The following is a 12164-nucleotide window of genomic DNA, read 5'->3' as shown; positions in this document are numbered from 1 at the left end:
GATGCGTGCACCTTCCCATATTCCTTTTTATGACTTCGAAAATCCAAGACACCAAGAAAAAGCGACGCCTATGAAAAAGATTCTGTAGGAAGGGCGTAGCAGCCGTTGAAATGAAAGTACAAGAAGGGAACACACAATGGAGCAGTCCCTGTTAAATTTTGCTCCGGTTTCATTATGATAAACCGCCAAGCACAACTTGCAACTTTACTCATTTCCTATGCACCTTAAAGGCATCGCAGGCGACGAGAAAGAAATGAACGTTGGCGACTTAATTGACTGCTTTACTACTTTTGTTTCTTTTTATTGCGTCAAATAAAAACTGGCAAGGAATTTTCCATTCAAAGCAAATGTTCGTTCAGTCTATGGTAGCTGTAACAAGTAAGTGAAGTTTTCCCCATTACGACAATACAGCACCGAAAGCTAAAACCTATATAACAGTCAAAGCAGTGCCCGTTTACGCAGTTTGCGTAATTGGACACGCTTTAGGTAAACAAGTACCGACTTTTGCTACGCACCTACAATGTTGCCTCAGCTCCCACCGCTCTTATGCGAAGAACTCTGTTGCAGGGAGCTGCGTTGGTCTAACTTGTTATTAATCAATTGGGACGGCTGAACAGAGTGCACTACACCAGTTGATAGACGAGCGAGGCTAAGCAAACGACGCGGACTCGCTCACAAATAAGCACGCGTTGACACCAGCACCCATGTCGCCCCTTGAATGCCTGATTAGGTTTCTTCCAGTTTATTTCGTTGCTCACTGGTACTTTCGCTTATTTCCTTGTTCCCTTACGCCTATGGCGTGCGTTATCAATCACGCGTGGCTTCTACTGCACGAGGCAACAGCCGTTAAGGAATATATAGGAATTATTGTCTATTTTATCACGCAGTGACCCGGGGTGCCTACAAAGAAAGGCAGAAAAGAGGTTCTTAAGAAGTTTGATATGAGATGTGCTCATTCATTACCCCTAATGAGACGTTTAATAACAATAAAACGCGTAGTTGTAGAAGGTGGCGCCTTGTCAGTGAGATGAACGCTACGAGGAGTGGTATTTTAATCAATCTATCTATCTATCTATCTATCTATCTATCTATCTATCTATCTATCTATCTATCTATCTATCTATCTATCTATCTATCTATCTATCTATCTATCTATCTATCTATCTATCTATCTATCTATCTATCTATCTATCTATCTATCTATCTATCTATCTATCTATCTATCTATCTATCTATCTATCTATCTATCTATCTATCTATCTATCTATCTATCTATCTATCTATCTATCTATCTATCTATCTATCTATCTATCTATCTATCTATCTATCTATCTATCTATCTATCTATCTATCTATCTATCTATCTATCTATCTATTTGCAATACCTCAAATACCACTGCTGGAGGGGTTTTACATGAGGGCCTGGCAAGCATACAAATTAGCAGAAACACAATACCATTGCAGTAAGCACTGAAATGAGTTAGGAGAGAAAGGAGAGAAACAGCAACGTAGAAAACCGTAAAGACTACAACACCTTGCAAATCCACAGGTTAAGAAATAGGAATACGCGAAAAAAAAAACACGAAAACCTATCAAATATGACAATGGACAAGTGTTCAACGTAATGTGTACTAAAGGTGGCAGTAACATTTTTCTAGGTATGGAACACGGTAATAAAAGTAAAAACAGGCAGACAGATCGATTTATTCTATTTTTATTTATTTACAGAATACTGCAGACCGGATCGGTCCAAGCAGGAGAGGGTATATACATTTGTTAGTAAGCACTGTGCCTTAGGATCAGCAACAATAGTGAAGTTACAATTTACATCCAGAAAATATAATAACAAAACTAAACAAGGTTACAAAGCAAATACACATTGTGAGAGTACATGCCCCAAACACAAGTACATAGACAAAGAAGCACACACACACACATATATATATACAGGCTCTCAAGAAGTTGAAGAAAGGAGAGGTGAGTCATGCGGCAGGGAATTCCAGTCGGATATTGTTTTCGGGAAAAATGAATGAAGAAATTTGTGCGGGCAAATATTGGCTTGATGCTATGACTATGTTTATGTCGTGAGGGTTTGGTTGTGTCCCTTTCGAAGTAGTCCTGTGGCAGAATGCCTAGTTTTTGAACATACAAGGAGTGAAGAAAGCGCAGCCAGGCAGCCTTTCTTCTTCAAACCAATGGCTCAAGGGCTGCCTGATGTAACATGGCGGACGGAGCTTATACCGGTTATATAAAATCCTTACTGCTAAACTCTGCATTTCTTCTAATTTATCTATGTTGATTGTGGTATGTGGGTCCCATACTATACTGGCGTATTCAAGAGTAGGTCTAACAAATGATTCTAAAAAAAAAAAAAAGAAATCTAAGTACGCTTGAAGAATTGCCTAATTTATGTTTTAAGAAACCTAGCTTTTTCCTTGCAGAGGAGCAGATGTTGGAGATATGGGATGACCATTTAAGATCAGATGTTAAAGTCACGCCCAGGTATCTGTATTCTTCCACTTGACTAATTACTTTGTCCCCAATGCCATACGTAAATTTCATTTTGTTGATCTTATTCGTAGCACATAAATAAACGGTTTTGTCATAATTAATTGTCATATCCCACTTGTTACACCAGTCTGCAAGGAGCTGCAAGTTCGAATTTAGGACAAGTTGATCGGATACAGAATGAATGCTTTTGAAGATAATGCAGTCATAGGCGAATAACCTGGCGGACGTGCTTAGTTCCAGAACACGTAACAGGTCGTTAATATAAATATTAAATAAAACAGGCCCCAAGACTGAGCCCTGAGGAACACCTGAGTGAACATCTAAGAAGCGGGAGCAGTCGCCATTAATTTCCACATATTGTTTTCTATTTTGTAAATATGACATAACCCAAGCGATGATATAGGAAGGGATACCTATTTCTTTCATTTTGGTTATTGCTTTGCAGTGAGGAACCCTATCAAACGCCTTGGAGAAATCCATAAAAATTATATCTACCCGACCGCCACTGTCGAGAGTTTTTGTTAAATTATGTACGGTATCAATTAGTTGTGTAGTAGTGGAAAAACGTTGCCGGAAGTCATGTTGCCTGTTGCTACTTATTTCATTCATGTCTAAAAAGCTGTTAAGGTAGTTGAGTATAATATGCTCTATTAGTTTGCAAGGAATAGGGGTGAGAGATATTGGGCGGTAATTATTGATTTGCGATGGATTTCCTTTTTTCCTTTCTTTAATACGGGCACAACACGCGCAACACGCCAGTCACGGGGTACGACGCCTGACTGTACAGATTTTTTAAAGATTACGACGAGAAATCTGGCCAGAATTTCTGCATACCTTTTTAAGAATGCTGCGAAAATGTTATCAGGGCCGGCTGATTTTTTTTGGATCCAGTCGCAATAGAAGTTCGGTAACACATTCCAAAGAGATGGTAATGTTGCTTGCACCATCACTAACTGACGTGTTATCAATCCTTGCATCAGGTCTGGAAAATACGCTTTGAAAATGGAGGTTTAACCTGTCTGCCATTTCCTTTTTTTCCGTGACAACTTCCCCGTCAACCGTTACTTGGTCTAACTTTTTATTGTCCTTATTCGAAAGGTACTGCCAGGATTTTCGAAGATTTTCCGTTGCAAATCCACCAAGTGTCTCGGCAAAATACCTGTCTCTTGCTTTTTGCAATCCATGCTTGAGGGAGGGGCTTAATTCTGTAATTAGTGACGCATTTTTATTCTTTTTCTTCCTGCAGCGCTTGATTTCCCGTTTAAATTGTATTAGCTTTCGGGTTAACCAAGTGTTTGTTCTCCCTAGTTTCTTTACTTCTTCCGGTACAAAGTTTCGTATGCAGTAATCGCAGAGGTATTTAAACCTCACCCACAACGCATTTACGTCGTCCTCACAAAACGATAAGAGGGGATCTTGCAGAAAAAATTAGAATGCGTGGGTTGTCTGCAGCGTCAAAATGCTTCACAGTTTGTAATTTTGGCATGGACGTTCCCAGTTGGCGTGGGAGCATGCACGTAAAATAGACTAGTTTGTGATCAGAAATACCCTCGTAAACTTCAGTAATGCAATTTTTTATGCCTGCGGAACATAAGATGAGGTCTAGAATTGAAGAAGCTGAACTAGTTACGCGTGTAGGAGAGTGTACAGTCTGGACTAGATTATACGCCAACAATATATCAAGTAATACTTCTGAACTATCTGCATCGGGGGGACTAAACTTCATGGTGCCTCAATCAATGTGGGGAAGATTACAGTCGCCCGCAATTATAATATTCTGATTTAAATTCTTTTCTAGGTAATCATATAATTCCAGTAGATAAACATATTAAGATGTCGACAGAAACACGCTTAAGAGAACTCTATAGATATGACGCAATCAGGCAAGTAATTCAATGGCGTACCTAAAACACGCAGGATCATCATGAATAATGACGCTGTCTGGAAGATTATTCCAATCGATGGCTGCTTGAGAAAATAAGGAAGGAAGATGAGCAGTTGTCCGAGCATGAGGCGGGTAAACTGCTTTATGGTGGCTGATACGGCTTGAAAGACGGTGTGCTGGTTTTATAAGGGTGTTGTCAGGAGGGAGGGTATGGTAGAATATGATAAAAGCAAAGTCTGAATGTTTTGCGGCACCTATCTTATCTGGGGGCATTAGCCTTTGATTTTAATTGAGTGACACTTATATGATATGAGTAGTCAGAAAAGATTAATCTGGCTGCACGATTTTGTACCGACTCGAGTGTCTTGCTAAGGTTGTGTTTATGAGGGTCCCAGATCCCGCATGCATATTCCAACTTATGTCTTAAAAGAGCTTGATAGGCTAATAAGGAGGGTGGAGAAAGTGCGATATTACGTCGTAGGTAGCCAAGGGTGTGGTTAGCTTGGTAATGTGTGTCACGTGTGATGACACGTGAGGTCACGGGTGATGTTAAGTCCTAAATATTTGATGGAATCTACTGAAGAAATGACCTCACCATTAAGCATGTACGTATTAGATTGATAATCTTGTCGTCTATGAAAAGAATTACGGAAGTTTTCTGAGTACTAAGGACCATGAGCCACGTATGGCACCACATTTCGATGCTTATTAGGTCGCGCTGAAGCATTAGTTTATCGGTGGGATCAGTGATGGAACGGCAAATGACACAATCATCCGCGAATAGACGAATGTTTGAAGACATGCATGCGGGGAGATCATTGATGTAAATTTAAAAAAGTAGCAAGTCGATCACTGTTGCCTGTGAGACACCGGAGGCGATAGTACAAAAGGTGGAGTTGACTTCATTGGCGGAAACGAACTGTTGGCGATCGGTGAGGAACTCTCTTATCCATTCAAGCACCAAGGGGTGTACATTTAGATGCGATAATTTTAGCAGAAGTCGACGACGAGCTACTTTATCGAAGGCTTTTTCATAATCGAGAAATATGGCATCTACTGTAATGTTATTGTCTAGACTAGAACTGATGTCGTTAATAAAAAAAAGCTAATTGAGTTTCGCAAGAAAGGCCTTGCCGGAATCCGTGTTGGTTAGGAGTAAAAAAAAACCGACAAAAGTTAAAAATTTGACAACGTGTGAGTGACAACGTGTGAGTGCCCACTGTACTAGAACTAGTGCACTTGGTTTCGCATCCCTACCTCTTGAACATCTCATTATTTCATTTTGGCTATTTCCATTTCTTGTACCCAGAGGGCGCCGCACACACGCCCTAAAACAGGGCCGAAGTTACTCTTTCATCCATATCTAAAAATTTCGTGCCAAATCCAGCAAAACTGCGCACTCGCGACGAATTCGGATGTGTACTCACTTTTCGTTTATTTCGGCTCGCCTGCTTTATATATTTGCATTGCGCTTTTTACCTTGTTTAGTATATATACTGAGCGTGCTAGAAACAAATTGTCGAATCTGCGGTTTCATTTCAAAAAACGAAACAAGCATTGAGTGTACTTGATATGGTACACTGGGCCTTAGCAGTTACGAATCGGCACTTTAGTTGTGTTCCATCACAGATGCTTTTATTGCGATCACAATTATAGGGACAGTCAAGGCGCATTTTGTCCGTCACCATCGCCGCGGTGTTCCGTATAAACTCCAAGGGAATTAACACCGTAGCCGCGCGCCGTTTGCTCCATGTGCAAGTGAAAGCACGCGAGGGGAGCCGACGATCGCGGCGCAATCTAGCGGGCGCGAGGGAGGACAACGGAGAGCAAACACGCCGCCTTCCGTCGCGCGGAAGGCCGTGGATAATGGGAGGGACGGAGGGAAGGGGGCGGCGTTGGGCTCCGGCCACAACTGCGTATTTTGCTCCGCGCGCAAGTTTAGGCTCAAGGGGAACTATGGAGGCTCAGTATCGCGCGCGAAACGGAGGAAAGTGGGAAGGCAGCGCGGGAGTGAGGGGAATGGGGTTTCTTCCCCGCCAGCACCTGCGTACTTTGAGCGGCGGCGGCGCGCGGTCGCGCGCGGCGTAACTTGAAAGCGATCTGCAGGCGGCTCATACTAGAGTACTCATACCTTTGTGTGTGCTGTTTTCTCGCCGTTGTTTGCATTGGAGCGATAGGCAGCACTAAAGTCACTTCGCTCGCTGCTGCTGCCGCGCTTGCTCACGCGAGTGTTTTGACAGCAAATGTCCGTAGTCATCCAGCGTGATGTGTTCATGTTTGCCTGTGCACGCTGACACTATGCTCATTAATTCAGTTAGTAAGCGAATGTTTCTAAGTTTACACGGCCGATAAAACTACTACCCTTACCTCGTGTAACTGTCTACTAATTTGCTATTGCTATCAATGCTTCGCCTTCCGGGCGACACTGCGACTTCGTTTTATTCGGACGGCAGCCGATTTGTCGCTTGCACGATGCTCTCGATGCAGTTGAGAGCGCACAAAACTTAGAAGAGGTCACTGATATTGTTATTATGCCGCCAGAACCAGCTGAAATTACGGTTGAGGTGGAAGGCCACGACAACATCGATGCTTTCGCCGTGAACGACGTCTGCTGCTAGTGCAGGTTAGCAAAGCCTGTAGCAACTTTCCACTAAAATGGTTTCATTGGAATATCATTATTCGGGACACCATAGCCGCACTCGCGATGTCGGCGTTGCCGTTGCCGTGCTTGCTGAGTGTCAATATATACATGGTGTTTCAGCGCACACTTTCAAAATTTTTTAAGAGTTGCCTCTGGCAGATAGCTCAATTCTAGTTTATGAGCTGGTCTACTCGAAGCGGCGGACACTACTTGCACGAAAAAGTGAAGTGCGAAATCGACTAATTAACAAGAATCCATTAATTAACTTTATAGCTAATTATCTTATGACCCATATTGGAATTTAGAAATTCAAGCAGGGGACTTCGCGAGGCGGATCCACTCGGAACGAATTCTCAGGACGATACCAGTTTCGAGGTACAAATTCTCGAACTTTTGCGGAGAAATGCATTGGCGTTCCAGTTACTTGTGTGCTTCGGTGCATGAAACGACGTTTTGTTAACAACTTAAGGGGAACACCAATGCCTTTCTCCCTAAAGTTCGGGAATTTATATCAACTGGTGTCATCATGAAAATTCGTTAAAAGTGGACCCGCCCTGCGAACTCCACGGCTAGAATTTGTAAATTGCAATATGGGCCATAATGTAATTAGTTAAAAATGTAATTCGTGAATATTTAATTAGTCGATTTTGCATCTCAATTTTTTTGCAAGTATTGTCCGCCGCTTCGAGTAGACCAGCTCACGAACTATAATTGTGATATCTGCCACAGGCAACTTTTAAATATTTTTGAAAGCGTTCGCTGAAACACCCCGTATGTGTTTGGAGGCTCATGGTCACTGTCACTATCCAGAATAAATCGGAAAGCAGCTGCGATGCCGATTTTGTCACACCCGAACATCAAGGAGATGTTATAGAAGCACACGGCCACTTTGTGCTACGTAAAAGGGTGCTTCGAAAAATTTCATACAAGGAGGTAGGAGCTTAATGACAAGTGCCTTGGCCATTGAAACCATTGAACAGTTTACTAGATGTAGTACAGCACTGTAACTTGAGAACTTATATTTCTTGATGATTTTTTGAAGATGCCGTATGTGTGTAATGCTTTCACTACTCAAAACTTTGGTGACAATCGCACCGACATTTTATCATGGGTCATGATGGGTTACTTTCATGACTTGGCGCAATGCGTATGCATCTCAAACATTATGCTAGGACCCCTTCCCACCACTTGGCGAGCCTCACTGCTGAAAGGCCCTGCTCGACATTTAGCGCTACTGTCAATGCACATAGTGCGTCGTTTACTTCAGGGTACGCACCTGCGGCCAAGCCAGTGTTTCCTCCGTGGTGTTTGAGCGGTCCACAAGTAATATAATGATTCCAGGACTACAGAAGTCAGATCTACCGCCCCCCTGCTCTAAAACAACTGAGCTTACTCCTCTTGCATGACAAGTACAACAACAACGTGCACATCTATACCGATGGATCGACTACGTCGTCCAGTTCTGGTGGTGCCGTGGTTATACCAACGCGAGGAATAACACTGCAGTTCAAGAAATTGCATGTCACGACCTCAACGGCGGCAGAACTAACGGCTCTGCGTCGTGCACTGGAATGTATTGATTCTGAAAGACCTAGAAAATGGGCCGTGTTCTCTGGCTCAAAACCGGCATTACAGTGCACGCAGTCAGTTCTCCGACGCGGATGTCATGAACAGCTGACATACGAAATCATGAAACTTCACCATCACGTCCAACAAAGAGGTCACGAGGTTGTCTTTCAATAGGTACCTGACCATTGTGGAATCAGTGGCAATGATTCCACCGATAACGCTGCTCGCACATCACATCAAGAAGAGCACAACGTTCCAATTCCGCTTTCGAGGACAGACGCCGCAAGGCAGCTTCGACACCTGGCACGCAGTCTATCACTGACCGAGTGGTACTCGCCAAACTTAAGACTTACACGACTGCATCGATTAAACCCCTCACTGCAACTCCGACTTCCATTCGGAGTTCCTCGACGTGAAGCTACGCTTCTCTGTCGTCTTTGGTTAGGATTTGCCTTCACAAAAGCATACCCTACATTAATTGTAGTGACCAACAGGGCAGCATGCGAGGTGTTGCGTTTCGCCTGCGACACGTGGTTTTGCCGGCGCGACTGCGGCGGGGCGGCAGACATTTTGGCCCGATCGTCGTCGCCGCAACACTCATCGGCAGGTGTTTCCAGGCGCGACTGCGGCGATGCGACCGCAAAAGATCACCCTCTCATTCCAGTCATTGTGCCCGAAACAGGCGATGCCAAAGCAGGGATCATCCTCTCATTCCAGTCATTGTGCCCGAAACAGGCGATGCCAAAGCAGGGACCATCCTCTCATTCCAGTCATTGTGCCCGAAACAGGCGATGCCAAAGCAGGGACCATCCTCTCATTCCAGTCATTGTGCCCGAAACAGGCGATGCCAAAGCAGGGACCATCCTCTCATTACAGTCATTGTGCCCGACCGGCAGCGCTACAACAGGGTGCTACGAGATCGTGCTCGACAGGGTGCTACGAGATCGTGCTCGTCATGGTGCTACGGCATCGCTACGACAGTGTGCGTCACCATTAGCCCATTGTACATTCACGTGCTCGTCTTTTGAGGGGTTCCTTCTTGCCCTCAACTGCGAGAGTATAAAAACAGCTGCCCCCGGACGCCAAAAAGAGGGCTCCGATTTCTTCTGTTGAGTGAAGTGCTCTCCCGTCTCTCTACTTCGGTCAAACCTGACCACCTACTCTTTGCGATGTTAAAATAAACAAGTTGTTTCGTTGTTACCAGTCGACTCATGCTTTGCCGGGACCTTCGGATGCTTCCAGTTGTACCCCAGGCCGCCAGGCCAACGCTACCCTTGGGGCTTGCGACCCAGGTACAACCACGGGCGTCAGCGCCGAGTTCCCATCCGATCGTACCAGCAGTCGGATCCAAACATCTGGTTGGCAGCGGTGAGATCGCCTCCGACTTCAAACAACTGTCTGCCAGCGGTGAGATCGCGACAACGGAGGCCAGCAGCGAAGAGATGCAGTTGACTGTATGCTGAGCAGCTCAACGACGATCCGGGAGCAGTGCAACGAGCCCTGTGTGACGACTGGTTGCCTGCAGCGGAACGACTGCGCGGAATTCTTGGCTGCGAGGTTTGGTGAGTGCGGGACTTTCTTCTTCTGAGCTTTGCCAGGCTTTTGTTAGTGTCAGAAACAGAGCTGGTAATTGTGGTTGTCGTTGCTGCCGGGTTAGTTTGCGGCAAGACAATAGTAAGCAGTAGAGAAAGCAGCATTCAGAGCAGCCATGGATTTGAAGTCGTTGCGCAAACCGAAATTGTTGGAGCTTGCAAGAGAGTTGGGTCTGGATGTCTCAGACAAACTAAGAAAACCAGAACTGATAAAGGCTATTCTTGAGTTAGAGGCTGAGGATGACGAGCTGTCGGAATGCCTTGAGACCATTGAAGAGAGAGAGACTGCAAAAAGACAGGAGCGCGAACTTAAAGAGCAAAAAGAAAAAGAAGAGCGCGAACGTAAAGAACAGAAAGAGCGAGAGCAACAAGAAAAAAAAGAAGAGCGTGACCGTCAACACGCTTTGGAAATGAAGCGTCTCGAGATAGAGATGGAACGCGCTCGTAATGGAAGTCAGGCACACGGTGCAGGAGAACGAGTATGGTTCAAAATGACTGACCTGATGCGGCCGTTTAAGCTTGGAGAGGACATTGGTTTGTTCCTGGTTAACTTTGAGCGAACGTGCGAGAAGCAGGGGTTCTCTCGGGAAACGTGGCCACAGCGCTTGCTCACTTTGTTACCCGGCGAGGCGGCCGACGTAGTCGCTCGCTTGGATAGAGAGGAAGCAGAGGATTTCGACAAAGTAAAATCGAGTCTGCTAAAAAAGTACCGGCTGTCTGCGGAGGCGTTCCGTCGGAAGTTTCGGGAAAATGAGAAAGGAAAAAGTGAGTCATATACAGAGTTTGCGTATAGGCTTATGTCGAACATGCAGGAGTGGCTCAAAGAAGAGAAAGCGTTTGGTGACCACGATAAAGTTCTGCAGTGTTTCGGGCTAGAACAGTTTTATAGTCGGTTACCGGAGAACGTGCGATACTGGGTCTTGGATAGGCCAGACGTTTGTACGGTGGCTAAAGCCGCTGAGCTAGCCGAGGAGTTTGTGACGCGTCGGGCTCGCGGAGCTAAGGACGGTCAAAAGGGTGAATTTGGCTTGAAGTTTGAGAGGCCGAAGTTCACACCCATGAGAGTAAAGGGGGACACGCGTAGTGCGGATGCGAGTGAAAGCAGTCCGACCAGACGTAAAGAGACGGCGGCAGCCAAACGCAGAAAGCGGTTCGAGATGAGGCGAGCGGGCGTTTGTTATACGTGCCAGAAGCCGGGTCACTTTTCGGCGCAGTGTCCGGAAACAACACCAAAAGTTGTGTTTTTTTTCAATAGGCAGCACTGACGAGAACATGAAGCTTCTCGAGCCTTACATGCGAGACCTCCTCGTGAACGGGAAAGAGTGCCGAGTGCTTCGCGATTCCGCAGCAACGATGGATGTAGTTCACCCGTCTTACGTAGAACCCCATATGTTCACGGGCGAGTGCGCATGGATCAAGCAAGCCGTGGAAGCTCATAGCGTGTGTCTGCCGGTAGCAAAAGTGCTTATTGAAGGACCTTTCGGAGCGCTTGAGACGGAGGCGGCAGTGTCATCTATGCTGCCCCCCCCCAGTACCCGTACCTATTTTCAAACAGGTCCGATCACCTCCTGCGCGAGAAGGGGCTTTTGTTTGGTGAAGCTAGTGTTCAGGCCTTAACCAGATCGAAGGTTCGGGAGCTCGCTGCAAAGGCGGTAGTTGCGGGGCCGACGTTATCAAACAACGAAAAAGGGTCAGAGGCGCAGCAAGTTGATATTCAGAGCACGCCCGAACTGAATAAAATTGAGTCTGTAGCGTTGAAGGCGCCAGATACTGGAGAGGAAAATCCCGATTCGGGAAAGTTAGAAGAGCTATCTACTGATTTGCTCATCGCGCCTACGTCAGACGGACTTGATAGGTTGCTAAAAGTCAGCCGGTCGGCTTTGATAGCCGAGCAAAAAAAGGATGGCAGCCTGGAAAACGTGCGCTGCAATGTCAAAGAAGGTATCGCCAGGAAAACTGCGCGTTT

Source organism: Dermacentor variabilis, chromosome 1 (assembly GCF_050947875.1).
Source record: "Dermacentor variabilis isolate Ectoservices chromosome 1, ASM5094787v1, whole genome shotgun sequence".
NCBI lineage: Eukaryota > Metazoa > Arthropoda > Arachnida > Ixodida > Ixodidae > Dermacentor > Dermacentor variabilis.
Note: the sequence above shows the minus strand (reverse complement) of the source record.